A 24,532-nucleotide genomic window follows, 5' to 3' on the forward strand; every position below is an offset into this window, starting at 1 on the left:
CAAAAAAATTAACAAAAACAGAACAGATACATCAACCTCCAAATCCTTCCTCCCTGCACAAAAAAAACCAAAAAAACGGAACTGGCACATCGACCTCCAATTCCCTCCCCCCGCACAAAAAAAACAAGGAAGATGGGGTGAAAACCACAGAATGTTAAAAAACTATAAAACTGTAAAAACATCTAATCCAAGTCCATATTGAAAACGCTGAAAATCTGGGTAACATTCTCCAGGTACAGAGGCAGCCCCTCGCCTCTCTGGGGAGCCATTTAAAGGCAGGCAGCCACCACTCACCCTCCACATTCTCCTCAATATTTCAATCTCCCTCATCACTTTAATTGGTGCAATGGAGTCAAACATCAGCTCGCACCCTATCCCACAGCTTGCTCGCCACAAGGTTTGTGCATGCTGCCTGTCTCCCAGTATCCTCTCGGAGACTGCAGAGCACTAAAACATCCAAATGATCTCAAACTTCCACACTCGCCTTGATGTTTTGATCTCCCTCGTCCCTTTAATTGGCAAACAATGGAAGCTTTAATAGGGGAAATAGAGTCAAACATGGGCTCGTGCCCTGTCCCACAGCCTGCCTGCCATGAGGTTCCCACACACTGCCTCTGCCTCCCGAAATCCTCTTGGAGAATGCAGAGTGCTGGAACAACCCAAACAATTTCCAAACACCAAACCACAGGCTGCAACAGTTCCAGAATCACATCCAAGACGAAAAGCATACGTAAAAGTCATAAAAGAAGTGAAATATATGGGTTCATGATCTATCCAGAAGATGTCAACCGAGGGAGCATTGTATGCAGGTGTCATCTTGACCGGAAGTTTGGAGTCTCTAGAAAGGATCTGGACCTTCTGAAGTTAAAAGAGTTGTAATTTCAAATTTACAGATATTTGCAAAATCGCAAATTAACTTTACTCATATTATTTTGAAGAAATTTCACTTTTTAACACCAGCATAACACTCATTTTTGGCCCAAGGAGCCCCCACAAATTATAATAAGATAGAATCAGTATGAAGGAGACAGCTGTCTATTCAGCCCATCAAGAATGTGCTTGCTCTTTGCCATAGCTACCCAATTCTCCCAATAATTTTCTTCATGAATATTTTGCTTTACAAATCAAAGAGAAATTTTCTTTTCACACCCCTCTGTCTGTTTTCTCATGAGTGTTGCTTGCAGCAAGGTTTTGATAACTAACCTCAAGTTCTTAAACCCATCAAGACATTCTGGAAGGGTTGGCAACTCTCGCTAATAACCCAATCTATTAATCTTTAGTTCACACTCACAACATGCACCAACATTATATTTTTACCATTTTAAAGACTTTTGTCTCTTAATATATCAGAGTTATACAGAATGTAAAATAGGCCATTTGGCCCGCTATATCCATGCTGGTCAATAGACATTCAAGTTAATCTCACTTTCCAGCATCTGGCCCATGAACGGGAGTACATTCAGCCAGAGACTCATTCCACCGAGATGCAACACAGAGTGTCATAGGAAGTCATTCCTGCCTGTGGCCATCAAACTTTACAACTCCTCCCTTGGAGGGTCAGACACCCTGAGCCAATAGGCTGGTCCTGGACTTATTTCCTGGCATAATTTACATATTACTATTTAACTATTTATGGTTTTATTACTATTTAATTATTTATGGTGCAACTGTAACGAAAACCAATTTCTCCCGGGATCAATAAAGTATGACTATGACTATGTTAATCTCACTTTCCAGTTTCAATTCAAACGCTGGTTTGCTCCCCTGTTAAATGTTATTATGTATTTGGAATTAAAGCCACTTCTTTATTTATGAAGGTGTATTCCTGGAAAACATCTTATTAAGTGAAATGTTGCAAAATGAAAAACTGGCTGTATGATGTTACATTCGGTGCAATGTAATCCTCTGCACAGGGAACGCAGCACTATTTCTTGTAGAAGTAAATTGCTCTGTAAGTCAAAATCATATATCCCAAATAGTTAATAATCTTGGAGTGAAAATTGGTAAATCCAATACTCAACATTAATAACTTCAATTTGTACATCACCTTTAATAGCTCAAGATATTTCACAGGAGCATTAGTAAATTTAATTTTGAAATTAAACTAGGGTGATAATATACACAAGAAAATCTGCAGATGCTGGAAATCCGGAGCAACACACACACACAAAATGCTGGAGGAACTCAGCAGGTCAGACAGTGTCGATGGAAATGAATAAACAGGTGACAATTCGGGCCAAGACCCTTCTTCAGGACTGAGAAGGAAGGGGGATGATGCTGGAATAAAAAGCTAGGGGAGGGAAAGAAGGACAAGCTGGAAGATGATAGGTGAAGCTTGGTGGGTGGGAAAGGTCAAGGGCTGGAGAAGAAGGAATCTGATGGAGAGGAGAGGGGATCACAGGAGAAAGGGAAGGAGGAGGGAACCCGGGGGTGGGGGGGGGAGAGGGCAGTGATAGGCAGGTGAGGAGAGGTAAGAGGCCGGCATGGGGAATTAGAAGAAGAGGTGAGGGGGAGGGAGTTTTTTTTACCAGAAGGAGAAATCAATATTCATCCCATCAGGTTGGAGGCCACCCAGAGAGAATATAAGGTGTTGCTGAGGGTGACCTCATCTTGGCACAAGAGGAGGCTACGGACTGACATGTCAGAACAGGAATGGGAATTGGAACTAAAATATCTGGCCAATGGGAAGTACTGCTTGTCGTGGTCAAAGAGACAGTTTTAAGGGGTGTCTACAGGAGGAAAGATTTAGAGAGGTAGTGAAGTCTAAGGAAGGAACACAGGATGTTAGGGACTTGGCAAATTAAGGTCCCTGAAATGAAATGCCCTTAATGGCGCTGATTGAAAGAAAACCTCAGTGTAAGTTATATGACAGAAAATAAAGATTAATGAAAACAAGGCTACCTGATCTTTTATCCTGATTAGGGTTTTTGGTGGCGAAAACAATTAGTACCCCTCAGCCATCAGGCTCTTGAACCTGAGGAGGTAACTTCACTTGCCCCATCACTGATCTGTTCCCACAACCTGTAGACTCACTCACAAGGACTCTTCATTGTGTGTTCTCGATAGTTATTAAGTCATAGAGTATTGCTTATTTATTATTATTACTATTTCTCTTTGTATTTGCAGAGTTTGTTATCTTTTTCACACTGATTGTCCACCCTGATGGTTCAGACTTTCATTGATTCTATTATGGTTATTGGATTTATTGAGTATGCCTGCAAGAAAACGCATCTCAGGTTTGTATATGGTGATATATATGTACTTCAAACTCTGAACAGCGGGAACCTCACCAATCCTTTGTTGATTAAATGGTTATACCACTAATGGGACTAGCGATGTTAGGATTCTTATAGACTCACAGACTCATGGCACACAGCTCAGATACAGGCCTTTGGCTCACCAAATCCATATCAATCACATTTACCAGCATCTCAGCAGTACCCTTCTATGTAATGCCGACTGAAGTGCTTATTAATACTAGAGGGCATTCATTTAAGATGAGAGGGGTAAGTTTTTTACTATGAGTGCTGGGATTGTGATGAAGACAACTGCAATAGGGGCATTCCTGAGGCTCTAAGATATGCACATGACGGTTCAGAAATGGAAAGATTTAGACATTGTGTAGGCAAAGAGGGTTCGTTTAGTTGAGCATCTGATTGCTAATTTAATTAATTTATTACACATTGAGGGCTGAGTAGCCCTTATGATATTGAGTGATTTTTGTTTTGTTTTAAATTGTACAGGCAAAATCAATTTATGGACATTTAGAAAAATGAAATCCATTTATTACCCAGTCTATAATTTTTGTTCTTGTTTTCAGAGCAGTTTACAAGGGCAAGAACCATGAGCTTTGTTAGTGATACCCACTTGTTGAGTATGACTTACATAAATGAAGTTTGTGCCCAATGGACAGTCATGGGTAAATATACCCATTCACGTACTGTGTTGTCTTCCAGATTCCAGTCAAACTGTGGATGAAGAGAGCCTCTACAGATCCCTACCTATCTTCACACTCCTTACCTTAAACCTGCGCCTTCTGAATTTAGACATTTCTGCTATGGGGAAAAGTTTCCAACCATTTCCCTATCTGTGCCGCTCAAGACTTTGTGCATCTCCATCAGATCCCACCCAGTCTCCGCTACTCCAAGCAAAGCAAGCCCAACATATCCAGTATGGGATCTCAGTAATTTTTCTGAATCCAGAGTTCTTTTAGGAATCCAAGTGTGAGTGAAAACATTGTTGCTTCAACAATTGTTTATTTTAAAGTTTAAACAAAGAAACATACACAGAACATATGGACTAGAGGAACAGACAGAGAACATGGAAAAAAGATGGTGCCTTTGCAAAAACTGGCTCTCTTATACTTGAGCTAAAGCAAATTCTTGTAATAAGAAATAACCAATTAAGACACACAGTCAAAGGACATTTGTCATGTGCTCACACTTAGCCAATGAAAATGAAAAAGATGATAAACCATTATGTAACTGCTGTACTGCTTTTCTGCCGGTAGGTGGAGGCAAAACACCACATATTGTGAAAAAAAAGTTTGTTAAAAATACAGATTGTGTGTCAGTTAAAACTACGATTTTAGTCTTGCATTAATTCAACTAGTATCATATTAAAAGCATAAAAAACAACCAATTCCAACATCAGACTTTCCTCTGACTGACCTAAGTTTAATTACAACCAAGCTCGTCACAAAATGGACATGACCTAGTATAGAATCTTCAAAATACGTACCAACATCACAACCTGCATGGAGACCTACTCTGACTATACAATGTAACACAGGCCAATCAACTACCCCATACCAGAATTGACACTCCACTCAAATTTCCTTCCAATACTCCTCATCGTAACAAAGCAGCATATCCTTCTACTCTTTCCTCACTTACGTACATATCTAACCTGACCTTAAATGCATTTGTACAAATCATCTTAACTACTCAATATGGTGTTGAATTTCACATTTTAACCATTCTGTGGATAATAATAAAAGATGTTTCTTCCAAATCTTTAATATATCTCTAGATTATTTTGACAGCCCCTGGTTTTGGATACCGCAGGAGATTGAAACATACTGTTTGATCACCTTTACCAGGTCCTGTATCAGCTGATGTCAATTCCCAACCATATTTGTTTTCTGGGAGAAACCTTGGTGTTTAAGGCAGGAGAGGATTCTGGGAAATGAATGACACCTGGCTGCTTTTGGATGCCACCAAGTGGCCAGATTAAAAATTACCCAGGTCACAGAGTATAAAGACTGAGCAGTAAATACTGCACGATGTACAATATCAGATCAGCCAGCAGAGGGAGCTAAATCAATATGAAGTACAATCAGGTTGATTAGCAATCATTGCACCTTGCCCTGTCAGTCAAAGGATTAACAAAATGCTCCACAGAATCACGCATAGGTAACCACACAGAAAGAAATTGGTTGTCTCTTCGGTCCACGTTGGTTCGACGCAAGAACAATCCAGCCAGGCCCAACCTGCTCTTTACAGCCCTGTAGTTTTCTCGTCCCCTCTTTCAACCATTTTTATGTTCCTTCCTGCATACTAAACTCTAAACTCAATTCACTACTCTACTCCAAGTTAGTACTCTGTAAATTTGCTGTTGATACAACTATTGTTGGCAGAACTTCGGATGGTGATGAGAGGAGCGAGTTGAGTGGTGTCACAGCGACAACCTGCACTCAGTGACAGTAAGACCAAAGAGCTGATTGTGGAATTCAGAAAGGGTAAGACGAGGGAACACCCAGCAGTCCTCATTGAGGGATCAGAAGTGGAAAAGGTGAGCAATTCCAAGTTCCTGGGCGTCCATGCCTCTGAGGATCGATCCTGGAGCCAACATGTCGATGCAGCTAACAAAGATGGCACAGCAGTGGCCATTTTTCAGCAGAAGTTTGAGGAGATCTGTTATGTCACAAAGACACTCACAAATATCTACAGGTGTATGGTGGAGAGCTTTCTAACTGGCTGCATCACCAACTGATATTGTGGGGGAGGGGGGCTACTGCAGAGGGTTGAAGTAAGCTGCAGGGAGTTGTAAACTTAGTCGGTCCTTCACTCAGGACCCCCATCACCCAGGGCATGCCCTCTTCTCATTGCTACCATCAAGAACGAGGTACAGAAACCTGAAGGCACACACTCACCAACTCAGGAACAGCTTCTTCCCCTCACCCATCCGATTTCTGAATGGACATTGAACCCAGGAGCACTGCCTCACTACTTTTTAATTTAACTATTATATATATTTACTTACAGTGATCCACTATTTCCCCGATTATCATGTATTGCATTGCATTGCTGCTGCAAAGACAACAAATTTCACAATATAATGCCGGTGATATTAAACCTGATTCTGATTCTGATTCTAAGCTTCAAACTGCTTGCAGTTCACCATCAGGTTTGAAGTAACATAGCATTAGGAAAAGAACTATTAGAATGGGAAACAGCTTCCTCCCCCCGGGCTGTGAGAGTTCCAAACTCCCTGTCACCACTCAGGTCTCTTCCCATATGAAGCATCAGCAGTGTTGTACTGTAAACTTGTGTTGTAATGCACCCATTTCTTTGTTAATTATTATGAGGTAATATTACTTCATGTGTTACGTGAATGCACTGTGTTGTTGTCCTTGCTCTGGAGGAACATTTTCTCGTTTGATAGTATGCACGTGTACAGTGGAATAAGAATAAACTTGAACTCGAACTTGAAATGCTTAAAAAATTCTCTAACCATTCACCCTTATTCTGGTTCTTGATTCTTCTTCCATTCGGAACAGTCTATCACTATTGACTCTGCCTATATCTTTCATGGTTTTCTATCAGATTTACTTTAAATCTCCTCTCTGCAAAGGATAATACGCCCAGGATCTCCAATCTATCCATGTACCACAGTCCATCTTCCCTGGAATCAGTCAAAGGCAAAGTCAAGTTTATTGCCATCTGGCAAGTATATGTCTACACAGGTATAATAAAAACTTACTTGCAAGGACATCACAGGCGCAAAGAATCAGATGAGTAGTGTTCAGAATAGAACAATAAATGATACACAATTTTTACAAGAATTAGAACAAAATTAGAATAATTATTAGAACAAGATTATACAAAACAGAGTTAGAACTTAATTAGAACAAAAAAAAATGAAGTTCATTTTAGTTCAAAGTAATCAATGTTGTTATGGTGTTGCGAAACTTATCTCTGCTCTCTGGCCTGCAGTGGGCTAATGCCGTGATACTGAACTGAACTAAACCAAATACCATTGGGCTCTGGGTTCGATGTTTGATAATTCACTTGCTTTTTGCAGTTTGTGCAATTTGTTCCTTTTTTTGCATTTTTGAGTGTTTGATGTTTTCTTCAGAGGGTCTCATGGTGTTTCCTTGTTTTGTGGCTGCCTGCAGGAAGACAAATCTCAGAGTTGTATTCTATGAACATACTTTCAGAATAAATGTACTGTACTTCATGTCATGAATCTTTGAATCAGCCACCCTTCAACTCTATGACCATGTGATCACCCAGACTAGCTTGCCCCCCACCTTTCCCCAACCTTCTTATTTTGATTTATCCCCCTTCTTTTCCAGTCCTGATGAAAGGTCTCAGCCGCAAACATCAATTCTTGAGAGGTTGGAGGAGAAGATGGCGGCGCGATGCAGCGCGCGCAGCTCTCCGGTGAAGTGATATCGTATTTGTAAGCAGGATGCCATGCATAATTCTGATTTGATGGAGACAGACATGAGAAGCACAGGGGAATATCTGGAGAAACTTCTGAAATGCCCAGTTCGCTGCTGCTGCTACTGTGCGATCAAGAATCCCTGGAGGGAAGGCCCCAAATCCTTGGCTTTGCCTGCTGCTGCCGAGGCTGGGGTCGAAGTGTTCGGCAGAGATGGTGCTTAGTGCTTGGTGTCGGAGGGCTGGTCGGAGGCTCAAAGTTTTCAGACAATTCAGAGTCGGACTGTGGTCAGGAATGGCAGGGAGAATTTTCTTCCTTCTCCCGTCTGTGTGAGATGTGGGACTTTCGAGAGACTTTGAACTTTTTTACTGTGCCCATGTGCTGTTCTTCATCAAGTTATGGTATTGTTGCACTGTTGTAACTATATGTTATAATTATGTGGTTTTTGTTAGTTTTTCAGTCTTGGTCTGTCCTGTGTTTCTGTGATATCACACCAGAGGAATATTGTATCATTTCTTAATGCATGCATTACTAAATGACAATAAAAGAGGACTGCGTGTCCTCATAATCTAATCTAATCTAATCAATTATTTATTCATTTTCAGAGATACTCCCGAGTTCCTCCAGCACTTTGTGTGCGTTGCCCTGGATTTCTAGTATCCGCAGAATCTTTCAGGTGTGCCAGCTGGTTCAAGAACTGAGTGGTTGAAGGGAAAGAGCTGCCCTTGAGCATGGCGGTGGGGAACTTCAGGCCTCTGAGCCTCCTGCCTGTCAGTAGCTGCAAATGGATAGCGTAGCCCGGATGCCAGGAATCTTTGAAAATGGATTTTGCCTTCTTGGAGCAGCACCTCCTGTAGATACTGCCAATGATGGGGACAGAAGTGTCCATGATGTATTAAGATGGCACAGTAGTGTAGTGGCTAGCACGATGCTTTACAATACCAGCAGCCCCGGTTCAATTCTCATGCTGACCATAAAGGAGTTTGTGTATTTTCCTCTTGACTTTGTGGGTTTCCTCCACGTGCTTCGGTTTCCTCCCACAGTCCAAAAATGTACCAGTTGGTACGTTAATTGGGTCACTGTAAATTGTCCTGTGATTAAACCAGGATTATATTGGGGGGTTGTTGGGCAGCACAGCTCAATCTCAATCGTGCTGTATCTCAATAAAATTTAAAATAATACATCGGGTCGAATCCACTCTTTTCTGCAGCTTCTTGCAACCCTGCCATAACAGACCATGATGCAAACAATCTGCCATTCTCTTCCATACTATCTATAATTCCTTCACATCTTTTCTAATTGTGGTTCTCGCAGCTTCCATCCTTTGTAAGAATGCAAAACAACTTTCTGGAGAAAACTAGAAACTGCTTTGACAAAATCCCAGGAAAGCAACAGCTGGGGACTGCACGTTATCCTCCCTAGAAAAGGAACTGAGGGTCCGCTTTCGAATCCCCAGTTAGTGATGAGTGTATCAGCATATTCACTGACAAATGCAGACAAACACTGACAAACCGTGTCATCTATCCAGCCTCAGCAGTTGCTTGGCCTATGTGAGTGTGTGTCTGTGTGTAACAGATGTACAAAAACTGCCTGCCTACCTTTATTAACAATCACTGGCCAGCAGCAATCGTGAGTGTGTTCACTGTCCCAACAGCGCACCCCTCTGTACAGGAGCTGCAATTACAACATTAATATCACATTTAGAGAATGCCCATCACGCACAAACTTCATTTATGTAATTCACACTCAGCAAGTGGGCATTACCAACAAAGCCTGTGCTTCTTGCCCTCGTAAACTGCTTTGAAAACAAGAACAAAAGTTATAAGCTGGGTAATAAATGGTTTTCATTTTTATAAATGTCCATAAGTTGATTTTGTCTGTATAATGAAGCAAAGGAACAGGCTATTCAGCTCTCAATGCTGAGTGTTTAATTAAATTAATAATCAAATCCTCAACTAAATGAATCCCCTTTGCCTACACAATGCCCAAATCCTTCCATTTTCTTGAACATCACTTGTATACCTTAGAGCAGGAGTTCCCAACCTGCAGTCCACAGACCCCTCATTTAGAGGTGGGGGTCCATGGCATAAACAAGGTTGGGAACCCCTGTGTTAGAGCCTCTGGGATGTCCCTATTTTATCTGACTTCATCACAACCATAGGCAGTGCATTCCTAGTACTTACGGTAAAAAAAACTTGCCCCCGTCATCTGAAATGAATGCCCTCTAGTATTAGACATTTTAATGCTGTCTACTTTGTCTATGCCTCTCACAATTGTATAAACTCCTATCACATCTTACCACTCCAGAGAAAACAAACCAAGCTTGTACACCTCCTTATGGCACATGTCGTATCTCCTTGCCTGAACGTATTTGTACCATACTCCACGCAGTTGGTTCTTAAATACCCTCCACATGTCAGACATGGACTTGCCCAAAAACACAATTAACTCTCCCTAGTCCCTGCCTAATACTCTCATAATTTGCCCTGCACCAATCGAATACTCTCTCTCAAAGTCTATACGTATCCTTAAAACACAGCTATCTTAAAACTTAAGGAGTTGCGATCACTGTTCCCTAACAACTCACCCACTGAAAGGTCAGTCACATGACCAGTCACATTACCCAACATCGGGCACAGAACGGTCACTTCTTTTGTTGGATTCTCTGCGTGTTGATTTAAGAAATCCTCCCGGATGCGATGTCAAAAAAATCTGCTCTGTCTGCACCGCCTGCACTGACGTCCCAGTCCACATAATGAAGTTGATTCACCTACTACTGCAACCCCAGAATAATTTTGTAATGAATAGCATTAAAAACACATAAGACTGAAATGAGAGAATTATGAGAGAGAGAGAGGGGGATGTAGATTTTCACAAATAAAATGGCAGAGGTGTCTTCTATTTAAGGAATAAGGTTAGGGATAGAGAGAGAGAGAGATGGGGTTAGGGATAGAGAGAGAGATGGGATTAGGGATAGAGAGAGGGATAGGAATGAAGAGAGGGATAGGGAGGAAAGGAGAAATTAAGTGAGAGGGAGGGAGGAGAAGTAGGGAGAGGGGAAGGAGGGAGAGACAGAACAAGAGATTGGGACGGAGGAGGGGTTGACAGAGGCTGAGGGGAGAGGGAGATTGAGAAGGAGGTGGGGAAGAGAGAGAGGGCGAGAGGATGGAGAGAGAGATTGCAAGAAAGAGATTGAGAAGAATGGAGAGAGCTGGACAGAGCAAGAAGGCAAAGGGAGGGAGAGCGAGGAAGAGCAACTGAGAGTGAGTGGGGGGAGAAAAAGGAGAGATTGAGAGGGAGGGTGGGGGAGAGAAAGAGGAGAGAAGACAGCTGGTAGAGAGAGAGAAGGGGAGCAAGGGAGAGAGAGAAAAGGAGAAAGGGAGAGAGAGAAATCTAGTTCTGCTGTTCTTAGGAGTCGTGAGTATTATAGGACCTTGCAGATATGGACAGATGTCCATAAGCCAGGTGTTCATAACCAGAGGATGCATGGAACTGCACAGGAAGTATTTTTCATGATATCTGAAGGCATTGCAAAATCAGTGAATTATATGTCATCACTTTTATAATCTAGAGAAAACAGCAGCTGATTTTAACCAACACACATAAAAGTTGCTGGTGAACGCAGCAGGCCGGGCAGCATCTCTAGGAAGAGGTACTGTCGACGTTTCAGGCCAAGACGTTAGTCCTGACGAAGGGTCTCGGCCCGAAACGTCGACTGTACCTCTTCCTAGAGATGCTGCCTGGCCTGCTGCATTCACCAGCAACTTTGATGTGTGTTGCTTGAAATTCCAGCATCTGCAGATTTCCTCGTGTTTGAGCTGATTTTAACCATCAGCAATGGCACCCTAGTGATGATGGTGGAGGATAACTATATGCCAAGGTAGCAGGATTAGATCACAGAGCAGTTTTCACATCCACCTCACAGGACAGATATGATCTGGTTTAAAATCTTGTCTGTAAAACCTCTAATAGGACAGTTCCTCTTCAATTATACACTGTACTGTACTGCAATATCAGTCTAGATTTTGAGTTCATTTTCTGGAGCAAACCACAACTCTAGGTTCAGAGGCAAAAACAATACAGTGTGTAAACGATCACAGTGGGCCCTTGTCCTGAACCAGTGAGTCCCATCTAATCACAAAACAATGAGGCACTTCAATGGTGGCAATGGGCTGCCTGTGTCATTTCTTGTGTCACAGAAAGACGGAACTCATGAAGTAATTGTTTGTGTGGATACAAGAGACTGCAGCTGCTGTATCTGGAGAAACTTACAAGATACAGGAGGAACTCAGTGGGTCAGGCAGCATCTGTGGAGGGAAATGGACAGTCGACATTCCAGTGGTGTTCGTGGGTTAATTGTTCTAGGGTTATGTCAGTACAGAGGTACGAAAGCAATGACACCAGTTACACGTAGTCAGAGTGTTCACAGTATCTACATTTTGCCAGAATTTACTGGGAAAGTAACAACCTGTTTCGGGTACTAGTCCCTCATGCAATAGAACGTAAGTGAGCCAAGAATATGTGGGCAAAACCTGCAAACCTGGTGGACACCTTCCCATCATTCACTGCCAAGAAGGCCCACCAGCGCCTTTACTTCCTGAGAAAACTAAAGAAATTTGGCCTGTCCCCTAAAACCCTCACTAATTTTTATAGATGCACCGTAGAAAGCATTCTTCTAGGGTGCATCACAACCTGGTATGGAAGTTGTCCTGTCCAAGACCGAAAGAAGCTGCAGAAGATCGTGAACATGGCACAGCACATCACACAAACCAATCTTCCGTCCGTGGACTCACTTTACACCGCACGCTGTCGGAGCAGTGCTGCCAGGATAATCAAGGACACGACCCACCCAGCCAACACACTTTTCGTCCCTCTTCCCTCCAGGAGAAGGATCAGGAGCTTAAAGACTCGTACGGCCAGATCTGGGAACAGCTTCTTTCCAACTGTGATAAGACTGCTGAATGGACCCTGACCCGGATCTGGGCCGTACCCTGCAAATATCCAGACCTGCCTCTCGGTTTTTTTGCACTACCTTACTTCCCATTTTTCTATTTTCTATTTATGATTTATAATTTAAATTTTTAATATTTACTAATTTTAACTACTTTTAATATTTTTAATATTTAATATTTGTAATCCAGGGAGTGTGAAGCACAGAATCAAATATCGCTGTGATGATTGTACGTTCTAGTACCAATTGTTTGGCAACAATAAAGTATACAGTATAAGTATAAAGTATAAAGTATCATTTTGCCTCGTGGGAACAGGAGGTTGCTATGAGGTGATGCAGTTATTGAACTTACACTAACCACTGACCACAGGACAACACGGTGGTGTAGTGGTTAGCTCAATGTTTTACAGTGCCAGGAACCTGGGTTCAATTCGCACCGCTGTGTGTAGGGGGCCTGTACGTTCTCCCCGTGACCATGTGGGTTTCCTCTGGGTGCTCCGTCATCCAAAGACACACCAGTTGGTAAGTTAACTGGCATTTGTAAGTTATCCCGTAGTTAGGCTAGGGTTAAATCAGGGGTTGCCGGGCAACACAGCTCAAAGGGCTGGAAAGAAGGGCCTATTCCGCAATTCATCTCAATAAATAAATAGATAGGTAGATAGATGAAACTTCAAAGAGCTGAACTCATTCGAATCAACCAGCAGATGCTTTAAATACAAGATTTATGCTGAACTGTAAAGATTCAGAGATCGTGCAACTGGACACCTTTAAGAAGCTGTCAGAGGTTTTTTTTATAATACAAAGTGCTAAAAATTTACTTTTCATTTTTTTCTCAGTTTAATCTTTCTTTCCCTCCATTAATTTCTTTTTTTTTTGAGCCCAGTTTTCTTCATTTAATTCTCAATCATTCCACTAATTCATTTTTCCTTAAATCTTGGAACTAAGGGAAGAACTTCTGGTCCTACTTTTCACTGGAGTCCCAGACACTCTGTTGTAATATACAGTATACCATCTTGTACTTTTAGTCATCCCCAAAGGCAAATGGATTTGAGCTGAGAAAAATAACAATTAGATACACCTGAGTGTTCAGACCAGTAATATTCTGATCCAAAATAATCTCCTGCAACGTTCCTATACTTTCCCAACTTCCACCAAAGGATCACCTTTTGCTGTCATCTAGGCTATTAGAACAACTCCTGGCAAAGTTGCAAACACAGTGGAGCCAGAATTTTAGACACAGTTGAGCTCCACATTGGCGATTCCATTCAGTGCCGCTATGTTGTATGAACAGTCTAATCCTAAACCTGAACCTCTTCTAAATAAGTCACCTGTGGAACTCTTCTGATAGGCTTCAAGACTCACTAAAATACAACACTTCATACCTATCCAAATAAAAATTCCTTGACACTATCACTTCCGTGGATCTGTCCTGGGCCCAACACGTAAATGCCATTACAAAGAAAGCAGGGCAGCACCTCTACTTTCTTAGAAGTTTGTGACGATTCGGCATGACAAATAAAACTTTGACAAACTTCTATAGGTGTGTGGTGGAGAGTATATTGACAGGCTGCATCACAGCCTGGTGTGAAAACACCAACACCCTTGAATGGAAAATCCTAGAAAAAGTAGTGGATACAGCCCAGTCCAACCTGGGTAAAGCCCTCCCCACCATTGACTACATCTGCTCAGAGTGCTATCACAGGAAAGCAGCATCCATAATCAGGGACCCTCACCCCTCAGGGCAGGCACTCTGCTTGTTGCTGATATCATGGATGTGGTGAATATGTTTGCTGGAGAATCTAGTGCCAGAGATCAAGGCCTCAGAGAAAGGCCTGAGATGAGGAAGAACTTTGTTTCCCAAAAGGATTGTGAGATTTTGAACGCCTTCACTCAAAAAGCCGTGGAGACTTTATTCTTTATAGAAGAGATGGTTCAGGTCCATTAAAACAAGAATCAAGGAAAAAAGAAACAAATTTTGAGCTCCCTGATTGCAAAAGAAATATTGAGGAAGAGAAAGCAAGCCAAGGCTGCTTACGACAAGTATTGGGTTGTAGATACCAGCAAGCACCAGGGTGATTACAGAAGTATCAAAAGGGGAAGTGAGAATAGAAATGAGAGACAGAGAAGCAGATGGGAGAAGACTGGCTACTCACAGAAAGGGGAATGTCAAAGTGTCCTCGAAGGATATAAGTAGTCTCAAAGAAAAAGTAGGAACGAACATTCGGTATATCAAAGTATGTATACATTGTACAACATTGAGATTTGTCTCCTTACAGGCAGTCACAAAACAAAATAAACCTCAAAAGAACCCATTTAAAAAAGAAGACTGCCAAGCACCCAATGCTCACAGAGAAAAGAAATGAATTGTGCAAACATTAAAAGTCAGCAAACATCTTCACAACTGAAATTTTATGAAAGACAGGCACCACTGCAGCTGGTGCAGGCCACAGCCTCAGTTCAGCACAGAACTGAGTAAATGTCGCAGGACCACAGACGTGAAGCCAGGCATCACTGCAGCTGGTGCAGACCATGGCCTCAGTTCATCGCTGTACTGAAATGTCACACAGCAGCAAGCAGAACTGGACAGGACTGACCCTCGTCTCGTCTCCGATCCCGACAGCCTCTCCTCTTCATTCAGGCCCAGTGCTTAAATCAGTGGTCCCCAATCTCCGGGCCGCGGACCGATATGAGGCCGCAAAGCACGCAGGGGCACAGTGGTAGCCAGGACATACCCAGCACATCTTTAAGAAAAAAGCCGAAATAAACAAGTTAATTAGGTGCTGTGGGGCACATAAATGTTGGCCCAGACCAGAGGCAATTGTCGATTGCGTGGAGAATCGGCAATCGCCTCTGACCTGGGCTGACATTTACGTGCCGGATGGCACCTAATTATTTAGTTTGTTTATTTCAGCTTTTTTCTTAAAGATGTGCTGGGTGCGTCCTGACTACCGCTGCAGCCCTGCATGCTTCGGGTCCCGGTATCAGTCTGCGGCCCAGAGGTCGGGGACCACTGGCTTAAATGGTCAGAACATCAGTCATTCCTTATTCTTGGACCATGCAGGGGCCTGAAACCCAGTGCCATGATTCAGCCCAGCGCTTAAATTGATCAGAGTTTGGGACTTCCCTCGCTCTGGGGGACGCCACGTCTCTGCCTTAGCTCTACTTCAACTCCGCCTCCGCATTCGCTGGCCTCGAACAGGCCTTCCCTGCACCTCCACTTCTGCTCGCCTCCCCATTGATGGAATTGATTGCTATTAATAAGGTATTTAATAGTTTTCCTTGTTTTGCACTTTTTCTCTGGTAAGTAATCACTGGAGATCACCAACGCCATCTGAAACCGGACCTGATATTGGGCACGGAGTAGTTCCAGAGGACTGGAAAAGAACTAATTTTCTTTCCTTATTAATAATAAAGAGATGAAGAATTATCCCAGATGACAGCTGCAGTCCTAAGTTTCCTGCCTCTTGTTATTTCTTCAACTTTAGGTATCATGACCCGGAGTTGAAGTTCAAGTTTATTGTCATTCAGAGATTCACATGTACACCGGCAAACGAAACAGCGTTCTGGAAAAAGGTGTAGATGTAGTCACATACAGCACATACAGTTACGGTCTAGCACAGGCAGCACAACATGAAATTAACACAAGCCCCTGAATGGCACGGCCTAAAGACTGACAGGTTGACATAAGGTGCATGTTGGTGTGAGACAGTATAATGTTACTGACACAATTACAATAAAACAAGCAATTGTACATATAAATATGTCAAACAGCAGCAATAGAAGATGAAAAGTGACCAGGGTTGGTTGAGAGTGTGTCTGTGAGTAAGGGAGTTTAGGGGGTGGGTGACAATATTCAGAAAGGGTATGCAGAACATGTGTGCTGGGTGACCTGCGAGACTCTCTGTCTCTCCTTTGGGACAATCTATCCCACTGACGAAGCTTTTAGCCATCAGTCCCTATTAGCCCATCATGCAGCTCAGTGTTAAATCAGCTTTGATTTCCCCTCCTGAGAAATATCTCAAAACATTTCACTGCATTAAAGCTGCTGGTGTTGGCTCATTGTTGTTTGAATTTTCACAAAGGCAGTAGAATGAATTGTCAAGTTTAAACAAGCATTTGAAACTCGACAGAAATTAGTTATCACGCCCCGAGAAAAGGACAATCATGGGAAAGTTATGACATATTTTGCAATAGTGTGAAAATGTGACCTGTGCAATATCCTGCAGGTACAACATTACACAGATAACATTTCCTATTAGGCAAGCAGTCCTGAATATGCAACAAGTACTTCCACAAAACATCAAGCTGTGTGCAAGAGAAAAAAATGGGAAGACCTCAAATTGCTTTACAGTCTAGCAAACCCGTCCAAGAATTGACTTAAACATCAATTTGTGTTTCTCAATCTGGAGGATCTAGGGCTTCAACATGGATTCTGACTGAAGAGAAGTTTGATCTTGCGCAGAAACTTTTTCTTTGCTGTTTTGGACTTTTGTATATCCTGTTCAATCGTCCGACCGACCGACTTGACCAGGGCGTCAGTGCTACACAGCCTTAACATTGCTCGGACAGCAGTTAGCTCTGGGAGACAGATGTCCGCTGCCTTTTGATGTGCCTCAGAAGTTGAGTATCTTCCCATCTAACCCCACAGCTCTCCAAGGTCTCTGCGTTCTTTCTGGTTTCATGCACATCTTTGAATTTAATGCTTCACTAGTGTAGCTATGCTTTCAGATGTCTAGTGCTGAGGCTTTTATATTCCTTCATTAACCCTCTCTGCCCCTTGCTCCTTATTCTTAAAATGTTTCTTTTTCATTTGCAAACCTGACTAATTGATCAGGATTTCAATTATCCATTGTAATAGTTTTTTAAGAAAACAGAAAACATTCAGAAAGTTAATTGTGCATCTGTGGAAAGCAAAATAGTCAATTTTCAAGATGAAAAAATTACTCATTGTTTTAATATGTTAACTCTGTTTCTCGTTCCATATATACTGTCTAACTAACAGTTCCGGTTTTTGTTTCAAACACCCAGCACTGCAGTTTGTTGAATTACAGTCTGATTCAGAATCAGTTTCCTTCTGGTGCTGTACTTTGGGACGCTTTGCAGTATTTAAAGGTTCTACACAACTGTGTTTAGCAGAGGAATTAGCAGCTTGTAGAATCTAAAATGTTGAAGGCACAATTCCAGTAATAGAAGCAAGGTAGGACGTTATTGCTAACACTAGAGATTCAGCAGATGCTGGAAATCCAGAGCAACACACACACACACACACACACACACAAAATGTTGGAGGAACTCAGCAAGTCAGGCAGTCTCGATGGAAAAGTATAAACAGTCGATGTTTCGGGCTGAGACCCGCCATCAGGACTGGAAAAGAAGGAGTAAGGTGTCAGAATAAAAAGGTGAGGGGAGGAGGAGTACCCTACCTGGATCTCTACAGCCCTCCAACTCTTCGACCAGGTACTCACCCAGCCTTGCTACTGCAGCCATGATTACCTTTCCCACACCACCCGGCTTCGCCTATCACCTTCTAGCTCTCCCCTTCCTCTCCCCCAATCTTTTTATTCTGAGGCCTTCCCCTTTCCTTTCCAGTCCTGAAGGAATATGTCAGCCCGAAACGTTGACTGTTTATTCATTTCCATAGATGCTGCCAGACCTGCTGAGTTCCTCCAGCATTGTGTGTAAATTCCTTTGGATGCACTTATCACACGCTGTCCATCATAAACTGACTCTGCAGTTCGCAGTACTTCATTTACTGAAGTATTTTATTAATAGCTTTGCCAAGCATATCACAGCAAAGCAATTTTTAAAGCTTCTGCTTATGCAGTCTTGGCAGCATCTTGTAAACCCACTCTCTGACAGGGCAAGGACAACTCGGACATGGGAATGCCATCACCTACAGATTCACTTCTGAGTCACCCATCATTCTGACTAGGACACGCTGTGCAATTTCACCACCATTGCCACCAAAATCCTGGAAGATCAGCTTCTCCACAGGCAGTGGTCAGCCACTGTCTTGAATTGCTGCTCCCTGCAGAGACAGTGATTCCTCAGTGACCTTCCAGGATTTTGACAGCAGCAGTAATGAAATTCCACCACACGTCCTAATCAGGCCTATGCCAAGAGTTAATTTTTTAAAATATATTTTGTGCCACTACTTTTCTCATAATTCATCGAATTACAGTACTGTGCAAAAGTCTTAGGTACATATAACCATATAACAATTACAGCACAGAAACAAGCCATCTTGGCCCTTCTAGTCCACGCCGAACTCTTACTCTCACCTAGTCCCACTGATCTGCACTCGGTCCATAACCCTCCATTCCTTTCCTGTCCATATATCTACCCAATTTAACTTTAAACGACAACATCGAACCTGCCTCAACCTCTTCTGCTGGAAGCTCATTCCACACAGCTACCACTCTCTGAGTAAAGAAGTTCCCCCTCATGTTACCCCTAAACTTTTGCCCTTTAACAGCTAGTGTGCCTAAGACTTTTGTACAGTACTGCAGTAATTTTATATATTGCACTGTACTGCTACATAAAAAATAAATTTCATGACATATGGACATCTGTGAGTGATGGTAAACCGGATTCTGATATGGGTCTCTATCTCGGACTGAGACTGGGAAGGGGGCAGGGAGAGGGGAATCATGGTTGGGGAAAGGGGAAGGGAGAGGGGAGGGAGCAGGAAGCACCAGAGGGACATTCTGTAATGATCAATAAGCCAATTGTTTGGAACCAAATGTCCTTGTCTGGTGTCTGAGGGCAGAGTGTGGCTGCACCTGTGGAAATGCCCCCAACCCCTGTCCCTCATCTGCCATCTGTCCCTCATCCTCTCACAGAACTCCACCCTCCTCAATCCCACCCATCCCTCATCCCCCTCACAGCACTCCACCCTCCTCAATCCCACCCATCCCTCATCCCTCACACAGCACTCCACACTCCTCAATTCCACCCGTCCCTCACCCCCTCACAGCACTCCACCCTCCTCAATCCCACCCGTCCCTCATCCCTCTCACAGAACTCCACCCTCCTCAATCCCACCCGTCCCTCACCCCCATACAGAACTCCACCCTCATCAATCCCACCCGTCCCTCACCCCTCAAAGCACTCCACCCTCCTCAATCCCACCCATCCCTCATCCCCCTCACAGCACTCCACCCTACTCAATCCCACCCGTCCCTCATCCTCACACAGCACTCCACCCTCCTCAATCCCACCCGTCCCTCATCCTCACACAGCACTCCACCCTCCTCAATCCCACCCGTCCCTCATCCCCCTCACAGCACTCCACCCTCCTCAATCCCACCTGTCCGTCATCCCTCACACAGCACTCCACCCTCCTCAATCCCACCCGTCCCTCACCCTCACAGCACTCCACCCTCCTCAATCCCACCCGTCCCTCACCCTCTCACAGAACTCCACCCTCCTCAATCCCACCCGTCTCTCATCCCCCTCACAGCACTCCACCCTCCTCAATCCCACTCGTCCCTCATCCCTCTCACAGCACTCCACCCTCCTCAATCCCACCCGTCCCTCATCCCTCTCACAGCACTCCACCCTCCTCAATCCCACCCGTCCCTCATCCCTCTCACAGCACTCCACCCTCCTCAATCCCACCCATCCTTCACCCATCGCACAGAACTCCACCCTCCTCAATCCCACCCATCCCTCATCCCTCTCACAGAACTCCACCCTCCTCAATCCCACCCGTCCCTCATCCCCCTCACAGCACTCCACCCTCCTCAATCCCACCCGTCCCTCACCCCTCATACAGCACTCCGCCCTCCTCAATCCCACCCATCCCTCACCCCCATACAGAAATCCAGCCTCCTCAATCCCACCCGTCCCTCACCCCTCATACAGCAATCCACCCTCCTCAATCCCACCCATCCCTCATCCCTCTCACAGAACTCCACCCTCCTCAATCCCACCCGTCCCTCATCCCCCTCACAGCACTCCACCCTCCTCAATCCCACCCATCCCTCATCCCTCTCACAGAACTCCACCCTCCTCAATCCCACCCGTCCCTCATCCCCCTCACAGCACTCCACCCTCCTCAATCCCACCCGTCCCTCACCCCTCATACAGCACTCCGCCCTCCTCAATCCCACCCATCCCTCACCCCCATACAGAAATCCAGCCTCCTCAATCCCACCCGTCCCTCACCCCTCATACAGCAATCCACCCTCCTCAATCCCACCCATCCCTCATCCCTCTCACAGAACTCCACCCTCCTCAATCCCACCCGTCCCTCATCCCCCTCACAGCACTCCACCCTCCTCAATCCCACCCGTCCCTCATCCCTCTCACAGCACTCCACCCTCCTCAATCCCACCCATCCCTCACCGCCTCACAGCACTCCACCCTCCTCAATCCCACCCGTCCCTCACCCTCTCACAGAACTCCACCCTCCTCAATCCCACCCATCCCTCACCCTCTCACAGAACTCCACCCTCCTCAATCCCACCCATCCCTCACCCTCACAGCACTCCACCCTCCTCAATCCCACCCGTCCCTCACCCTCACACAGCACTCCACCCTCCTCAATCCCACCCGTCCCTCATCCCTCTCACAGCAATCCACCCTCCTCAATCCCACCTGTCCCTCATCCCTCTCACAGCACTCCACCCTCCTCAATCCCACCCGTCCCTCACCCTCACACAGCACTCCACCCTCCTCAATCCCACCTGTCCCTCATCCCTCTCACAGCACTCCACCCTCCTCAATCCCACCTGTCCCTCATCCCTCTCACAGCACTCCACCCTCCTCAATCCCACCCGTCCCTCATCCCTCTCACAGCACTCCACCCTCCTCAATCCCACCCGTCCCTCATCCCCCTCACAGCACTCCACCCTCCTCAATCCCACCCGTCCCTCACCCCTCACAGCACTCCACCTTCCTCAATCCCACCCATCCCTCATCCCCCCCAGCACTCCACCCTCCTCAATCCCACCCGTCCCTCATCCCCCTCACAGCACTCCACCCTCCTCAATCCCACCCGTCCCTCATCCCCCTCACAGAACACCCTCCTCAATCCCACCCATCCCTCACCGCCTCACAGCACTCCACCCTCCTCAATCCCACCCGTCCCTCACCGCCCCACAGAACTCCACCCTCCTCAATCCCACCCGTCCCTCATCCCTCACACAGCACTCCACCCTCCTCAATCCCACCCATCCCTCACCGCCTCACAACACTCCACCCTCCTCAATCCCACCCGTCCCTCACCCCTCATACAGCACTCCACCCTCCTCAATCCCACCCGTCTCTCATCCCTCTCACAGCACTCCACCCTCCTCAATCCCACCCGTCTCTCATCCCCCTCACAGCACTCCACCCTCCTCAATCCCACCCGTCCCTCACCCCTCATACAGCACTCCGCCCTCCTCAATCCCACCCATCCCTCACCCCCATACAGAAATCCAGCCTCCTCAATCCCACCCGTCCCTCACCCCTCATACAGCAATCCACCCTCCTCAATCCCACCCATCCCTCATCCCTCTCACAGAACTCCACCCTCCTCAATCCCACCCGTCCCTCATCCCCCTCACAGCACTCCACCCTCCTCAATCCCACCCATCCCTCATCCCTCTCACAGAACTCCACCCTCCTCAATCCCACCCGTCCCTCATCCCCCTCACAGCACTCCACCCTCCTCAATCCCACCCGTCCCTCACCCCTCATACAGCACTCCGCCCTCCTCAATCCCACCCATCCCTCACCCCCATACAGAAATCCAGCCTCCTCAATCCCACCCGTCCCTCACCCCTCATACAGCAATCCACCCTCCTCAATCCCACCCATCCCTCATCCCTCTCACAGAACTCCACCCTCCTCAATCCCACCCGTCCCTCATCCCCCTCACAGCACTCCACCCTCCTCAATCCCACCCGTCCCTCATCCCTCTCACAGCACTCCACCCTCCTCAATCCCACCCATCCCTCACCGCCTCACAGCACTCCACCCTCCTCAATCCCACCCGTCCCTCACCCTCTCACAGAACTCCACCCTCCTCAATCCCACCCATCCCTCACCCTCTCACAGAACTCCACCCTCCTCAATCCCACCCATCCCTCACCCTCACAGCACTCCACCCTCCTCAATCCCACCCGTCCCTCACCCTCACACAGCACTCCACCCTCCTCAATCCCACCCGTCCCTCATCCCTCTCACAGCAATCCACCCTCCTCAATCCCACCTGTCCCTCATCCCTCTCACAGCACTCCACCCTCCTCAATCCCACCCGTCCCTCACCCTCACACAGCACTCCACCCTCCTCAATCCCACCTGTCCCTCATCCCTCTCACAGCACTCCACCCTCCTCAATCCCACCTGTCCCTCATCCCTCTCACAGCACTCCACCCTCCTCAATCCCACCCGTCCCTCATCCCTCTCACAGCACTCCACCCTCCTCAATCCCACCCGTCCCTCATCCCCCTCACAGCACTCCACCCTCCTCAATCCCACCCGTCCCTCACCCCTCACAGCACTCCACCTTCCTCAATCCCACCCATCCCTCATCCCCCCCAGCACTCCACCCTCCTCAATCCCACCCGTCCCTCATCCCCCTCACAGCACTCCACCCTCCTCAATCCCACCCGTCCCTCATCCCCCTCACAGAACACCCTCCTCAATCCCACCCATCCCTCACCGCCTCACAGCACTCCACCCTCCTCAATCCCACCCGTCCCTCACCGCCCCACAGAACTCCACCCTCCTCAATCCCACCCGTCCCTCATCCCTCACACAGCACTCCACCCTCCTCAATCCCACCCATCCCTCACCGCCTCACAACACTCCACCCTCCTCAATCCCACCCGTCCCTCACCCCTCATACAGCACTCCACCCTCCTCAATCCCACCCGTCTCTCATCCCTCTCACAGCACTCCACCCTCCTCAATCCCACCCGTCTCTCATCCCTCTCACAGCACTCCACCCTCCTCAATCCCACCCGTCTCTCATCCCTCTCACAGCACTCCACCCTCCTCAATCCCACCCGTCCCTCATCCCTCTCACAGCACTCCACCCTCCTCAATCCCACCCGTCCCTCACCACTCACAGCACTCCACCCTCCTCAATTCCAACATCCCACCAGATTTATAAACTTGCTCTCCACTCCACGCTGACAAATATAGTTCTGTGCAGTAGTCTTAGGCACGCCCTAGCTATACGTACATGTCTAGGACTTTCGCATAGTGCTGTCGACACACTGGAGGATATTTGTCTGTTTGCATCTGTACTGGAAGAGGAAAACATTAGTCCTTCTTTTCTTCTTCCCTGAACTCCCAGAGTTGTTTCCTTCTCAAATATTTTTCTAATTCTCTACTAAATCAGCTCTACAGAGATTCTTCAAAAATACCCTCTACACCCCTGATCTCCACCAGTTTACAGGGTGTATTCAAGGGCATTAGGGTTAAGTCAAGAACCAATACCTAAAGTTCCTCCCTCCACAACCTCCCCACGCCCTTCCACCATCACTCTGTGTTAATTCTCTGTACTTGAATTAGCAAATATCATGCCAGCAGACACTGCTTCTCCATCCAATTAGCCAAAGCTCATCTAGAGGAATGTTTGTATGGATTAATTAGTTTTTGTCACCTTCAATGAAATACTCTAGATTATCAGTCAAGCAGAGCCACAAGTGGCTCACCTGCTTCATGTCAGTCTGAGCTAAATCCAGTTTTGTGCTGATGCTACACTGTAGTTAGAACATTGGGCTGATTCTGGAGTGGGAATTCATATAACCATATAACAATTACAGCACGGAAACAGGCCATCTCGGCCCTTCTAGTCCATGCCGAACCTTTACCCTATCCTATTCCCACCAACCTGCACTCAACCTATAACCCTCCATTCCTTTCCTGTCCGTAATTCATTGGGAACATCAGACGGAATGGTATTACAATCAT

The 24,532-nt window shown here is 45.9% G+C and overlaps 1 protein-coding gene and 1 long non-coding RNA gene across 4 annotated transcripts in view; one reads left to right on the plus strand and one right to left on the minus strand.

The window, feature by feature from the left end:
* Window positions 1-7,203: 7,203 nt before the first annotated feature.
* Window positions 7,204-18,090, minus strand: LOC140190416 (uncharacterized). The gene is made up of 3 exons (XR_011883604.1): window positions 18,043-18,090; window positions 9,267-9,342; window positions 7,204-7,393 (listed from the first exon to the last, which is right to left on the minus strand). It is a non-coding gene; the product is annotated as an uncharacterized lncRNA (long non-coding RNA).
* The window catches only part of LOC140190414 (regulator of G-protein signaling rgs-2-like), a 28,663-nt gene continuing 21,027 nt past the window's right edge, over window positions 16,897-24,532 (plus strand). For 2 of the 3 annotated variants that reach the window (XM_072246975.1, XM_072246973.1), the window contains exon 1: window positions 16,897-17,276. The gene's annotated coding sequence lies outside the window, so the exon portion shown is untranslated. The remainder of the gene's footprint in view (window positions 17,277-24,532) is intronic. The other variant, XM_072246974.1, reaches the window with a different exon arrangement.

The sequence above is a fragment of the Mobula birostris genome, chromosome 30, assembly GCF_030028105.1.
Source record: "Mobula birostris isolate sMobBir1 chromosome 30, sMobBir1.hap1, whole genome shotgun sequence".
Classification (NCBI taxonomy): Eukaryota; Metazoa; Chordata; class Chondrichthyes; order Myliobatiformes; family Myliobatidae; genus Mobula; species Mobula birostris.